The sequence below is a fragment of the Candoia aspera genome, chromosome 3, assembly GCF_035149785.1.
Source record: "Candoia aspera isolate rCanAsp1 chromosome 3, rCanAsp1.hap2, whole genome shotgun sequence".
In the NCBI taxonomy this organism is placed as follows: domain Eukaryota; kingdom Metazoa; phylum Chordata; class Lepidosauria; order Squamata; family Boidae; genus Candoia; species Candoia aspera.
In genome coordinates this window covers 205,003,142-205,016,820 of record NC_086155.1, presented here as the reverse complement: position 1 = coordinate 205,016,820, position 13,679 = coordinate 205,003,142, and positions in this window count along the sequence as shown.

Here is a 13,679-nt window from a genome sequence, read left to right as displayed (position 1 = left end):
ATGTGTTTTGCATATACAACACATGTAAAAAGGCAGGACTTTGCACAGTTACAGCTGCCATCTTGACTTTTTTGACCCCCCTCCCATGGGCACCCCACAAATACATGCACACACAGCTTCTCTGCTGAGAACACAAACGCAGATAGAACAGCAAGATTTTCAGCAAAAACAACCAGAGTTGTGATATCTTTGTGTGGCTTCGAAGCACAGTGTTGTTCCCGGGTTCTCATCTGCAGCACGAAACCACCAATACACTAAATTTGGAATATAAAAATATGTTCTCATAGTGAAGATCCCCAATTATTTCTCTTCTTCTCATTCTAAGCAGCTCTGGGAAGAGGCTCGCGTAAATATGATTCCCCTCAGCCAAGAAAGGGCTTGCAACTGCTAAAATAAGACGAGAGTTCATCCCTAGGGAGAAAGATAGGGGAAAAAAATATTTGATGGCAATTAATTCAGAAGTGTGGACACCAAGACCAGAGGAAAATAAATACTACTATTACTTAACACTGTTGAAAGGGGGGAAAGTTACTAATCATTGAACTATTCCTGCAAGTTAATGGGCTACTATTCCCATTTAAAGACTGGGAATGGCTACTATTCCCATTGCCCCATATTCTAATGTAGAAAGTATTTTGGAAAAAGGAATATTGGCAAGTTTTTAAACATTTTTAGAGAGTGCCAAAATGATGATGATGATGATGATGATGATGATGATGATGATGATGATGATCATCATCATCATCATCATCATCATCATCATTGTCTGTTAGAGTAGTGTTTTTCAACCTTGGCAACTTTAAGATGGATGGACTTCAACTCCCAGAATTCCCCAGCCAGCATGGCTGGCTGGGGAATTCTGGGAGTTGAAGTCCACACTCAGTTGGAGTTGAAGTGCCAAGGTTGAGAAACACTGTGTTAGAGTGTTTGGCAGAAGATGATTCCTATAATATAACTGCAGACAGATAGGGTAATCCTTCTCCAGGAAGGAAGACGTTTTACAGAAAAGAGTTTCCTTCCCTTACCTGAAGTATTTTTGTGCTTTTTGACTGCATGTTTGCCATGCAAGACTATCTCAGCAGATGGCTTATCTAGTGGGCCTTGTTTGGTTGTGGAAGCTAAGCAGGGTCAGGCCTGGTGAGGACTAGGATGGGAGATTTCCCAGAAATACCCAGAATGTAGGCTAGATGGGAAAGTCAGAAACACATCCCAGAAAATGGTGATGTCAAACATTTCTGTTATGCAGGAAAATACACAGGGGCGTCCGTAGGGAGTGGGCTGAATAAAGTCAAGATGGAGGTCACATTGTAATTCTGCCTCTTTTTTACATGCATCACAACACACCTAAAAAAGTGTGGGCCTATGGTGCCACAGTTCCGGCCACCACCTTGAGTTTTTTCACCCCTCTGTGGCTACATCTAAACATACTTGTAAGGCATCTGTCCATACACAGAACATCCTTTGGTTGTTACAGTTTGGAAAATCACCAGACACATCCACAGGTGGGTCAACAGCATCAAAAGGAGCAGGGGCACAACTGGACACTTGAAGCCCTGTCCCTTTATATCAAAAGGGATGGGTTTTGAATGTCGACAAGTCGCATTTACTGTCCAAGTCATTATTCCTTAGCCGTTTGGGATTACAACCATTCAAGAGCACCCGTAAGGAGTTCTGGAGAAACATCAAGCATCAACGTTCCGAGAACACAAATTCTGTATAGATATAGATAAAATAAGCCTGTAGTATATAGGTGCCATTTTGGAAAAAGAAAACCATCCTTCCTCCAAAGGAGAAAAGAACTAACAATTCACCCCCACACACACAACAAAAATTAAGGGAAAATCCACTCAGAAAGAAAAAATCTTGTCAGCCACTTTCTCAATGTTAGCTGGAAGATTAGAACCACAGAATCATAGAACCATAGAATCATAGGGTTGGAAGGGACCTTGGAGGTCTTGTAGTCCAACCCCCTGCCCAAGGCAGGAGTCCTCATACCATCGTGGACAAATGGCTGTCCAATCTTTCCTTGAAAACCTCCATCAATGGAGCACCCACAACTCCGGGAGGCCAGCTGTTCCACTGCTTAAGAGTTCTCACTGTCTGGAAATTCCTCCTGGTTTCCAGGTTGGATCTCCCTCTGATGAGCTTCTACCCATTGCTTCTTGTCCTACCCTCAGGTGCTATGGAGAATGGATTGATGCCCTCTTCCCTGGGGCAGCCCTTCAGGTATGGGAAGACTGCTATCATGTCTTCCCTGGGTCTTCTCTTCGTTAAGCTAAACATGCCTAGTTCCTTTAGCCATTCTCCATAGGATTTAGCCTCCAGACCCCTGATCATCTTCATTGCTTACTGTTGTTGCTTCGTGTTGCTTAGTGTTAGGTCAATTCCTTAATTCTATACTATAGCTACTAATCTCTCTCCCTCTGAGAAAATATTGACAATTCTATCTGTAATGTTTGGTCTTCCATGCCCAAGTGGTCCGTGGTTAGGGTATCTAAGGACTGAGTGTAGGTCTATCCTCAGCTATAGAAGCTTTGGGCCTGCAAAAAAGAAGCTTTGCATGTAAAAAAGAGGCAGAGGTACAATGTGACCACCATCTTGACTTTATTCTCTCTCAGGCTACAAATCTTTCAGGGTTTCCGTTGTGGGGAAAAACTGGAGGAAGCTGTCCTTGATAGCAATCTAATAAATTAAGAATTGTCATTTGGGGTGGAGTCACAATCCAAAAATGATGAGCAAGACCACTGGGCTGGAGAACATCTTGCTGGTATCATGCTGGTTCAGAGCAAGTATCTGGGATCAGAGAACCCACCAGAATGGCTGACCAATTTGAGCTTGAAGATCTCCAGTGAGAGAGAGAAAGCGATCCAGTCCTCTAGTGAAAAACTCACCAGTTCTGCCATCAAATTTCTCCTAATGTTGACCATTTTAGCAGTTTATACTTGTTAGCTCACTCTAAGATTGCAATTCTGTGCAAAATTTCTTAGGAATAAATCCATTGCAATCAGGAAAAAGTTACGTTCAAGTAACAGTGGGCAAGATCAATGTAGATAATTCAAATTTTTTACAACTTGCATGCCAAATGAAGATTCAACGCGTGATGAAGTTATCCGGTACAAAGGAAGCCAATTCAGAGCAAGCCACTGCTGCTTTTTCAGGCACAAGCATAATCCTGACCAATCAGGGATCATTCAGTGATGGAGGGATGACATCATGGACCCTACCAGACCAATCAGATCTGACTTCTCAGTGACGTCACTGAAAATAGGGAAAAAGTGAACCAATGAAAGCAAACATGTTTGGCAAGAGGTATTAAAATGTATTTCTGTACTTCCTGTAGTACACAATAACTTTATTTCGGTAAACTGTTTTTGGAAGCTGCCATGTTATCCGTCCCGAATCTCTAATTCTGCACAATTTACATGACCGTCTTTACTTTAAGCCAGTGTTTCTCAACCTTGGCAATTTTAAGATGTATGGACTTCAACTCCCAGAATTCCCTAGCAAAGCATGGCTGGCTGGGGAATTCTGGGAGTTGAAGTCCACACATCTTAAAGTTGCCAAGATTGAGAAATACTGATTTAAGCTAGCAAATGGCAAGGACCTGATGAATTAGACATGTTAAACAGGGACAGGGGCTTTAATTGCGTGGTGGCAGCCAGCATTTTGACTTTTTTGACACATATCACCCATGGAGATCCCTGAAAGCCGATCCGTTTCTCCTTCCTTTCCCTACTGCTGGGGCCTCTTCCTGCATTGCAGAGTGGAAGGCTTAATTTCATGGTGTACTTTTCCTTCCACCCTTCAAGCACTGTCAGCCTTCATGCATCATGCTAAGCCCTCTTGAGGTATTCTGGTTTACTGAATGAGCCACTGTTGACCAAGTTTACCCACGATGCAGATCGCCATCTGGTTTCCAAGACGCAAAGGCCAGTCCCCAAAATCAAACCAAATACATCCCAGACCTTAGCACTGCACACAGGATGAGGTCATTAGAGAAATGGTAGGAATTATATACAGGTAGTGCTCGCTTACCGTTTGGCAACCATTCGGACGATGTCTACACAACATTTACACGGCAGTGTAAAACAAACAGCTTTGCGACCAATCCTAGGATTTACGACCATCACAGTGTCCCACAGTCACGTGGTGGTTCTTTGCTCACTTCACAGCCAGCTTCCAACAAGCAGAGTCAATGGAGAAGCCAGCAACAAATCACAAGTCGCGGTCACATGATGGCTTACTTAACATGCTGGCTGGGGAATTTTGGGAATTGAAGTCCACCCGTTTTAAAATGGCCACTGTTGAGAAACAATGGCTTAATGATTGAATGGGAAGTGAGGTCATGAGCCTTTCGCGGTCGTGATTTTCTACTTAGCGACCATGGCTAATTGCTGGTCCCGATTGTGGTCACTAAGTGAGGATGGCCTGTACCATCCCGCATTTGCATCCTCTGCATGATGATGTCCTGACATGCATGTCATCACTTCTCCCTCACCTCTCCTTGCAGACAGCCATGAATCACACAATGGTTTAACGGTACATGGACATTTTTTCTGCCCTCCTCCCCACAATCTCCTGTTTGCTAATCTTTTGTCTTTTCCCTGCCCCTCCTTATGTAGGAAGGCCATCCAGCCATTGCTTCAGCAGCTTCGCTCCACTCTGGTTCAAATGCTGGGGGCACAAACCGATCAAGCTTACCATGAACTAAGCAAATGGTGGGCCTTCACAATGGGCGTGTTGTTTCAACAGGGTATCCCAGCAATAACAATGTGATTTGCCCTTTCAAATTCCCAGCCTAGCCTATAGCCTGGGATCACCCTGTGGTCTCCCCTCCAAGCCAGACTTTTTGAGATCAGCCAAAGCCAGCCAAGTCAATTTTTTTAAACTTTGGAAAGTTCCACCAGTCTCTAGATGGCACCTGAAATGCCTTCCACTTGTCCCCCAGTTTGACTCTGGAAACCAGTGACGCATTTGAACACCCTCCGATGGGAAGGGAAGGGCATGTAACAATGAGGGAGAGACTGGCTGGGTTACATATTAAGCCAAGCCAAAATGTGCTTTGCTGGTTTATGTTTGTGGCGGTATATTGTGCATTTAAAAACAAAATAAGCCAACTGGGCCTTACTGCGTTGGGAAGATGTTGGTGTGGCCCACTTTTTAAAGGTGTTTGGCAGAATTCTCATGAACAGATCTGAGAGACAATAATGAACAATATTTCAAGATATAGTTCAGGAGCACAAAACAGCTTGTTGCTCTCCAGCCAGTCACTGATAAAATCAGTGAATGTGAAAGTCTATTATCCCTTTGTCGATTTATGATACAGGCTGGAACATTTGGCAAGAACGTGAAGGTTGCCTGATGAATTCAGTAAGTGCGATGTATGTTGGGAGTAAATTCACCACCCAGCAGACAGTAAGCAACATTATGTGATGTCTCCTTGGCAGTTTAATGGATTTTGAGGCACACTTATAAAGAATGCTTGTGGTGACATTAGAAGTGTGTGGTGAATGTGCATGGAGTTTTGTATACAGATGGTACAGGGTTGTTGGCTGACAACCCAAATGATTTGCAGCAAATATTTGATAGACTGTATGATGCAACATGGAGAATAGAACTGAAAATTAATGTATTGAACACCAAGGCAGCTTTGTTGGACAGGGGAAATAACCCTGTTTACCCAGAAGGGAATAACAAAGATGGATTTGTATGTGAGTCATTTGAAAGTCATATATTGCCTTGCGTGGGAGGTGGAACCACTCATAAACATTTTAATAAAGAAATAAAATTGGCATTTGCTAATGGTTCTGTAGTTTCAGAAAAACATCTATTTCTGTTTTATTGACTCTTCTAAAGCCTTTGACTGTGTGGCCCATAACAAATTGTGGCAAGTTCTTAGCGGTATGGGGATACCAAGTCATCTTGTCTGCCTCCTGAAGAATCTGTATAACGACCAAGGAGCAACAGTAAGAACAGACCACGGAACAACGGACTAGTTTAAGATTGGGAAAGGAGTACGGCAGGGCTGTATACTCTCACCCTAAATATTCAAGTTGTACACAGAACACATCATGCGACATGCTGGGCTTGAGGAATCCAAGGCTGGAGTTAAAATCACTGGAAGAAACATTAACAATCTCAGATATGCAGATGATACCACTTTGATGGCTGAAAGCAAAGAGGAACTGAGGAGCCTTATGATGAAGGTGAAAGAAGAAAGTGCAAAAGCTGGTTTGCAGCTAAACCTCAAAAAAACCAAGATTATGGCAACCAGCTTGATTGATAACTGGCAAATAGAGGGAGAAAACGTAGAAGCAGTGAAAGACTTTGTATTTCTAGGTGCGAAGATTACTGCAGATGCTGACTGCAGTCAGGAAATCAGAAGACGCTTAATCCTTGGGAGAAGAGCAATGACAAATCTCGATAAAATAGTTAAGAGCAGAGACATCACACTGACAACAAAGGTCCGCATAGTTAAAGCAATGGTGTTCCCCGTAGTAACATATGGCTGCGAGAGCTGGACCATAAGGAAGGCTGAGAGAAGGAAGATCGATGCTTTGGAACTGTGGTGTTGGAGGAAAATTCTGAGAGTGCCTTGGACTGCAAGAAGATCCAACCAGTCCATCCTCCAGGAAATGAAGCCAGACTGCTCACTTGAGGGAATGATATTAAAGGCAAAACTGAAGTACTTTGGCCACATAATGAGAAGACAGGACACCCTGGAGAAGATGCTGATGCTAGGGAGAGTGGAGGGCAAAAGGAAGAGGGGCCGACCAAGGGCAAGATGGATGGATGATATTCTAGAGGTGACGGACTCGTCCCTGGGGGAGCTGGGGGTGTTGACGACTGACAGGAAGCTCTGGCGTGGGCTGGTCCATGAAGTCACGAAGAGTTGGAAGCGACTAAACGAATAAACAACAACAACAATGGTTGTGTGGTTAAAGGCATGGAAGTCACAATTAATTTAAAAGTCAGCAACCTTAGAATTTAGTCACAAAAGAGATGCACCTTAAGCTAGTGAGATCTGGGCTGCAAGACTGCAGACAACCACTTGGGCGGGGTGGGGGGTGCCTTCAAGTTAATCTTGATTCCTGGTGCCCACCTGGACTAGTCCCTGCAGTTTTCTTGGCAAGGTTTTTTGGAAGTGGTTGGCCCTTGCCTCCTTCTTCCTAGGGCTGAGAGAGGAGGACTGGCCCAAGGTCACCCAGTTGGCTTTGTGCCTAAGGCAGGACTAGAATTCAGGGTCTCCCCGTTTCTAGTCTTGTGCCTTCAACCCAGTGTTTCTCAACCTTGGCAACTTCAAGCTGGGTGGACTTCAACTCCCAGAAGTCGCCAAGGTTAAGTAATGCTGCTTTAACCATTACACCAAATGGCTCTGATAGACAGCCCTTAGGTAGCAGTCATTGGATTCCTACATCTCTAAATCTTTGCTGCCATCTGGGGGGGGGGCAGTGTCCCATTTTCCAGAGTCTTCCCAAAGTCTTTCCACTTTGCTTTGTTCAGCTGAAGGAACCCAAGAATCCCAGAAAATAGAAATGCGGGAGCTGTCTGTCATTCGTCAGAACATTTGGCAAGAAAAGCTCAGAGGTAAATATTTGCCAGTGGTGTTTAGATTATGCTCCATTAATACCAGGACATTAAACAACCAGGCGGTCTCCAAAGATATCCACTTTTCTTCGCCCCTTGATGATAAAAGGACACTTTGCTTCCATGTTAATAGAAAGGGAAGGTTTTAATTTTCCCACAAAGCCACCCAAAGCGAAAGAAGCTGGATGGCTTTTTCACTGTCCCAGACCAAACACGGATGCCTTTCAGGCACACCCTCTTCGCTGCAGAAAGATGGTCTGTCCTTTTAACTGCTGTAGGTCAGGCAGGCAGAATTTCAACCGGAGCTGCTTTCCCAACCCAGACTAGGAAAAGTGACGTCTGTTGGATTTCAGTCATTTAGCTCTCTATGGTAGCTTATGCAGGCCACCAAAAGCTGCTCTAGATGGCAGGGGTAATCCCTTGCTTCTATTTATTTATTTATGTTTATTAAGAATTTTGAAAGCTGGCTGGGGGACCTTGGGCCAGTCCCTCCCTTTCAGCCCAAGAGCCATCAGGCCTGGTAGGAGAGTTCTAGTCCCACCTTGGGCACGAAAGCCGGCTGGGGGACCTTGGGCCAGTCCCACTCTCTCAGCCCAAGAGCCAATCAGGAGTGGTAGGAGAGTTCTAGTCCCGCCTTAGGCCTGAAAGTCGGCTGGGGGACCTTGGGCCAGTCCCTCTCTCTCAGCCCAAGAGCCAATCAGGTGTGGTAGGAGAGTTCTAGTCCCGCCTTAGGCATGAAAGCCGGCTGGGGGACCTTGGGCCAGTCCCGCTCTCTCAGCCCAAGAGCCAATCAGGAGTGGTAGGAGAGTTCTAGTCCCGCCTTAGGCCTGAAAGCCGCTGGGGGACCTTGGGCCAGTCCCTCTCTCTCAGCCCAAGAGCCAATCAGGAGTGGTAGGAGAGTTCTAGTCCCACCTTAGGCACAAAAGCCGGCTGGGGGACCTTGGGCCAGTCCCTCTCTCTCAGCCCAAGAGCCAATCAGGCGTGGTAGGAGAGTTCTAGTCCCGCCTGACCCTCCTATTTTCCCCACAACAACAACCCTGTGAGGTGGGTTGGGCTGAGAGAGAGGGACTGCCCCAAGAGCACCCAGCTGGTTTTCATGCCTCAGGCGGGACTAGAAGTCACAGTCTCCTGGTTTCTACTCTGTTGTCTTAACCGCTAAACCAAATTGGCTCTCTTAATAAATAAATCAATATTTTTTTTAGTGGAATAAATGACAAACCAAAAGGAAAAAAGGAGAGAGAGAGAGAGATGAAGAAAGAAGAAAGAAGAAAGAAGGGAGGGAGGGAGGGAGGGAGGGAGGGAGAAAAAAGTACAAGAAATAAAAAAGAGAAAAAGAAAGTAAAGCTAAAGAATATATAAATGACTTCCAACCTTCTTTGCAACAGATAATTTCACTCTTATTGTCCCTCCTCCCTCTTCAATGTTATACAAATCCCTTCAGCCCCTCATTTAATCCACGTCTGTCTTAATCTTCAGATCCATAAATCATCATGCCATTTCTTTCTTCTTTCAGCAAAAAGTCCATATAAGGTTTCCAGTCTTTCAGAAAAGTTTGTGTTGTTTTTTCCCCTGACCAAACAGGTCAGTTTTGCCATTTCTGCGAATTCTGACATTTTCACCACCCATTCCTCCATCCACGGTGGGGATTTCAGTGCTCTTCCACCGTTGTGCAATCACCTTGCTGCAGTTACCATATACAAAATCCATCTGCCAAGTTTCTTCTCATTCCTTGTTCATAGGTGCCAATCAAAAGAATTCTGCTTTCTTCACAATATTAATCTTTAAAATCCTTTGCATCATTGTGGCAGGTGTAATCTCAGAGAGATGTGGATTATTTGAACATTCAGCATTTCAGCAGAAACTGGAAGAGGAAACGAAAGCAAAGAATCAGCCAAAGAAACATTCTCCAACATGTGCTCCCCAGAGCATAATTAACATTAACAGCATAAATCACAGCATGTTCACTAAGGATTCTGGGAGTTAATAGCACTCCTCTGTGACTCCAACCTGTTTGCCGGCCAAATGGACCTGTGGCTAAATTGGCTGTTCTAAGCATCAGCTTAAAGGGGTCTGTTGGGAAGGTCAAAAAAGTCAAGATGGTGGCCCTCAACCATCCAATCAAAGCTGGATCCCTGTTTAGTGAGCATCACACGTGGAAAGCAGAGGTGGCTTTGATTGCCCAGTGGCGGCTCTGGAAAGAAATCAGAGAGGGCCATAAATGGGGGGAAGGAGAGACTTGAACAAGAAATTAGAGATAGAAGGAAGCATGAGAATTTGCTGAGAATTTGATAAATAAACAAAATAAAAATAAATGACAAAGAAACTCAAAATACCCCCACCTTGATCTGGCTTAGTGCAAGATGGAACAGAAAAAAACTTGGACAGCTTTCAGGATTCTGTTATTATACCCTACAACAGTGTTTCTCAACCTTGGTAACTTTGAGATGTGTAGACTTCAACTCCCAGAATTCCCCAGACAACATGGCTGGCTGGGGAATTCTGGGAGTTGAAATCCTCACCTCTTAAAGTTGCCGAGGTTGAGAAACACTGCCCTACAACAATAACGTAGTATTCCTGGCATCTCTGCGTGTCTGTTTCTTGACCTGGCCTACCTGGAAGGGCTGGCAGGGCGCCCTCTTGCCTTCTTTGACCCTCGTCCCCTCCCTGCAGACTCCCCCAGCTTGTCCTGGATTACGATTGTCAGAAGCCTCAAGCAAGGGCTGTAGAGGAAGAGGGCTTGGCTGTCGGCGGCCAGCGTACTTTTCTCAAGAACGTGAGAGCTGCGTTTTGCAATGTGGGGCCATGTCCTTAAAATCCAGACAAATCTGAGTTACTTTTCTTGGCAAGGGAAAAGAGTCCGTGGCTGCCCTCTGCTGAGAAGAAACCCGGCTGCTCCTGGTTCATCTTGTAAATCACAGAGCATCCCAGGCCTGAGTTGGGGCGGTCTCTAGCCGCAGGAATACCTGTCTGGACACCCCGGATGCAAGATTGCAGTCCCCCTAAAGCAAGAAGCGGTGGGGAAATTCCTCTGGGTTCGGCGCTGGAATTGCACGGAGGTTGTGGAAGGTTTCTCTAGTACCCGGCTTGTCTGAAGAATCAAGCTGGTGGCCACATGATGCACGTAAAAAGGGGTGGGGCTTCGAGGACATGGGTGTGTTCCCCGTCTTGACTTTTTTGACTCCCCTCCGTGGACACGTCTGTGAACTACTGCTTCCCATTAGCATCTGCCTTTCGGTAACCCCATCCATCATCTCTAGGACTAAGACTACTTAATCCATCATCCCCAGATTGAGATCCATGAAAAGAGAAGGTGTCAGCCTTGCGAGGTAGTCCAGATAGGAAGCACGGCCAGATGGGCTAGCTCTACTTTATTGTAAGGTTGCATTAACAGAATCTTGCAAGTCTGAAAGTACGTTTCTCCCCCGTCCCCTTTACAGCCCAAAAAACTAGGGAGGGTCCCTTCTGAGATGCTTGCCCCATCCACATTCCTTCTGCGGGTTCAGCTGCCTTTGATCCAGCTATTCCCTTGGCTGCATCTCTTCTCCCTGTCTCCCGAGATCATTCCCACATACCATTACAGGAGAGCAAATAGGTCTTGATCTTCCAGGAATGTGAAGAACAGCTCCAATGACCCCTCAGTCCTCTTTTCTTCAAGGCTACACAAAGCTGGTACCCCTATTTTCTTAGTTTCTAGTTCATGGATCATCCTCATTGTCTTTCTCTGATCCTGTTCCAGTTTCTCTGAATCGTTCTTGAAGTGTGATACCCCAAACTGGACAGGTATTCAAGATAGGGCCTGACCAAAGCAGAATAAAATAAAGCTATTACTTCCCCTGATTTGGAAATGATACTTCTGTTGAAGCAGCCTAGAATTGCATTAGTCTTTTTTGCAGCCACATCACGTGGCTGGCTCATGGTCCACTGGCCCTTCCTTTTTAACCAGTTTTCTGCTTTTTCTTTCTCTTTCCAGTGCAGCTTCTCCTTCCCATCATCCTCCCTCCAAATCTTTTGCTGTTGTTGTTGTTGTTGTTGTTGCTTTGGCTGGAACAAGAATGTTTCTGTGCCTTTGTCTGGGGCCTTGTGTGTGTCTGTGTGTGAGGATGTTTTGTGTCTATGTAAGAGAATGGTTTGCACATGCAGAACACCACTAGTGGATTCCCTACAAGGGATAATTTATTTTACAAGCAATTGATATTAATAACTAGTGATTTATTCCATTAAGATCAATATTTTGGTCCTGGCCATGCCTGTTTTGGGAGAGTAGTTTCTGGATGTTATATATGCATGCACACACAGTGATGCAGATGGCTGCAAATTTATTTTCTTGTGGCAGTCCCCAGCTTTAGTTTCAGCTGGAATTAGCAACCCTAGATTGACAAGACAAGGAAGCTGAGCATGCAGAAGATTTTTGCCAGTGTAACTTCTTTTTCTGCCTTTTTGGGGAATCTTGAACTCAAATTCACCTTTCTTCTGGGTGAACACATCATTTCAATATCTTTTACACCCAAAGGACTACCAAGCCAGATATTCCCCATTCAATACCTGTGCATCAGGGTTCATTTTCCATGGGGCAGAACTTTGCATATATCTCTGCTTAATTTTGTTTTGTCATTTTAGCTCTTTTCTCCAACCTAGCAAGATCATTTTGGATTTGATTAAGGCAGCAGGAGACGATGGCATCCCAGCTGAACTGTTCAAAATCTTGCAAGATGATGCTGTCAAGGTAATGCATGCTATATGCCAGCAAATTTGGAAAACACAAGAATGGCCATCAGACTGGAAAAAATCAACTTATATCCCCATACCAAAAAAGGGAAACACTAAAGAATGTTCAAACTATCGAACAGTGGCACTCATTTCACATGCCAGTAAGGTAATGCTCAAGATCCTGCAAGGCAGACTTCAGCAATTCATGGAGCGAGAATTGCCAGATGCACAAGCTGGGTTTAGAAAAGGCAGAGGAACTAGGGACCAAATTGCCAATATCCGCTGGATAATGGAAAAAGCCAGGGAGTATCAGAAAAACATCTATTTCTGTTTTATTGACTCTTCTAAAGCCTTTGACTGTGTGGACCATAACAAATTGTGGCAAGTTCTTAGCGGTATGGGGATACCAAGTCATCTTGTCTGCCTCCTGAAGAATCTGTATAACGACCAAGTAGCAACAGTAAGAACAGACCACGGAACAACGGACTGGTTTAAGATTGGGAAAGGAGTGTGGCAGGGCTGTATACTCTCACCCTACCTATTCAGCTTGGACGCAGAACACATCATGCGACATGCTGGGCTTGAGGAATCCAAGGCTGGAGTTAAAATCGCTGGAAGAAACATTAACAATCTCAGATATGCAGATGATACCACTTTGATGGCTGAAAGCAAAGAGGAACTGAGGAGCCTTATGATGAAGGTGAAAGAAGAAAGTGCAAAAGCTGGCTTGCAGCTAAACCTCAAAAAAACCAAGATTATGGCAACCAGCTGGATTGATAACTGGCAAATAGAGGGAGAACATGTAGAAGCAGTGAAAGACTTTGTATTTCTAGGTGCGAAGATTACTGCGGATGCTGACTGCAGTCAGGAAATCAGAAGACACTTAATCCTTGGGAGAAGAGCAATGACAAATCTCGATAAAATAGTGAAGAGCAGAGACATCACACTGACAACAAAGGCCCGCATAGTTAAAGCAATGGTGTTCCCGGTAGTAACGTATGGCTGCGAGAGCTGGACCATAAGGAAGGCTGAGAGAAGGAAGATCGATGCTTTTGAACTGTGGAGTTGGAGGAAAATTCTGCGAGTGCCTTGGACTGCAAGAAGATCAAACCAGGCCATCCTCCAGGAAATAAAGCCAGACTGCTCACTGGAGGGAATGATATTAAAGGCAAAACTGAAATACTTTGGCCACATCATGAGAAGACAGGACACCCTGGAGAAGATGCTGATGCTAGGGAGAGTGGAAGGCAAAAGGAAGAGGGGCCGACCAAGGGCAAGGTGGATGGATGACATTCTAGAGGTGACGGACTCGTCCCTGGGGGAGCTGGGGGTGTTGACGACCGACAGGAAGCTCTGGCGTGGGCTGGCCCATGGAGTCACAAAGA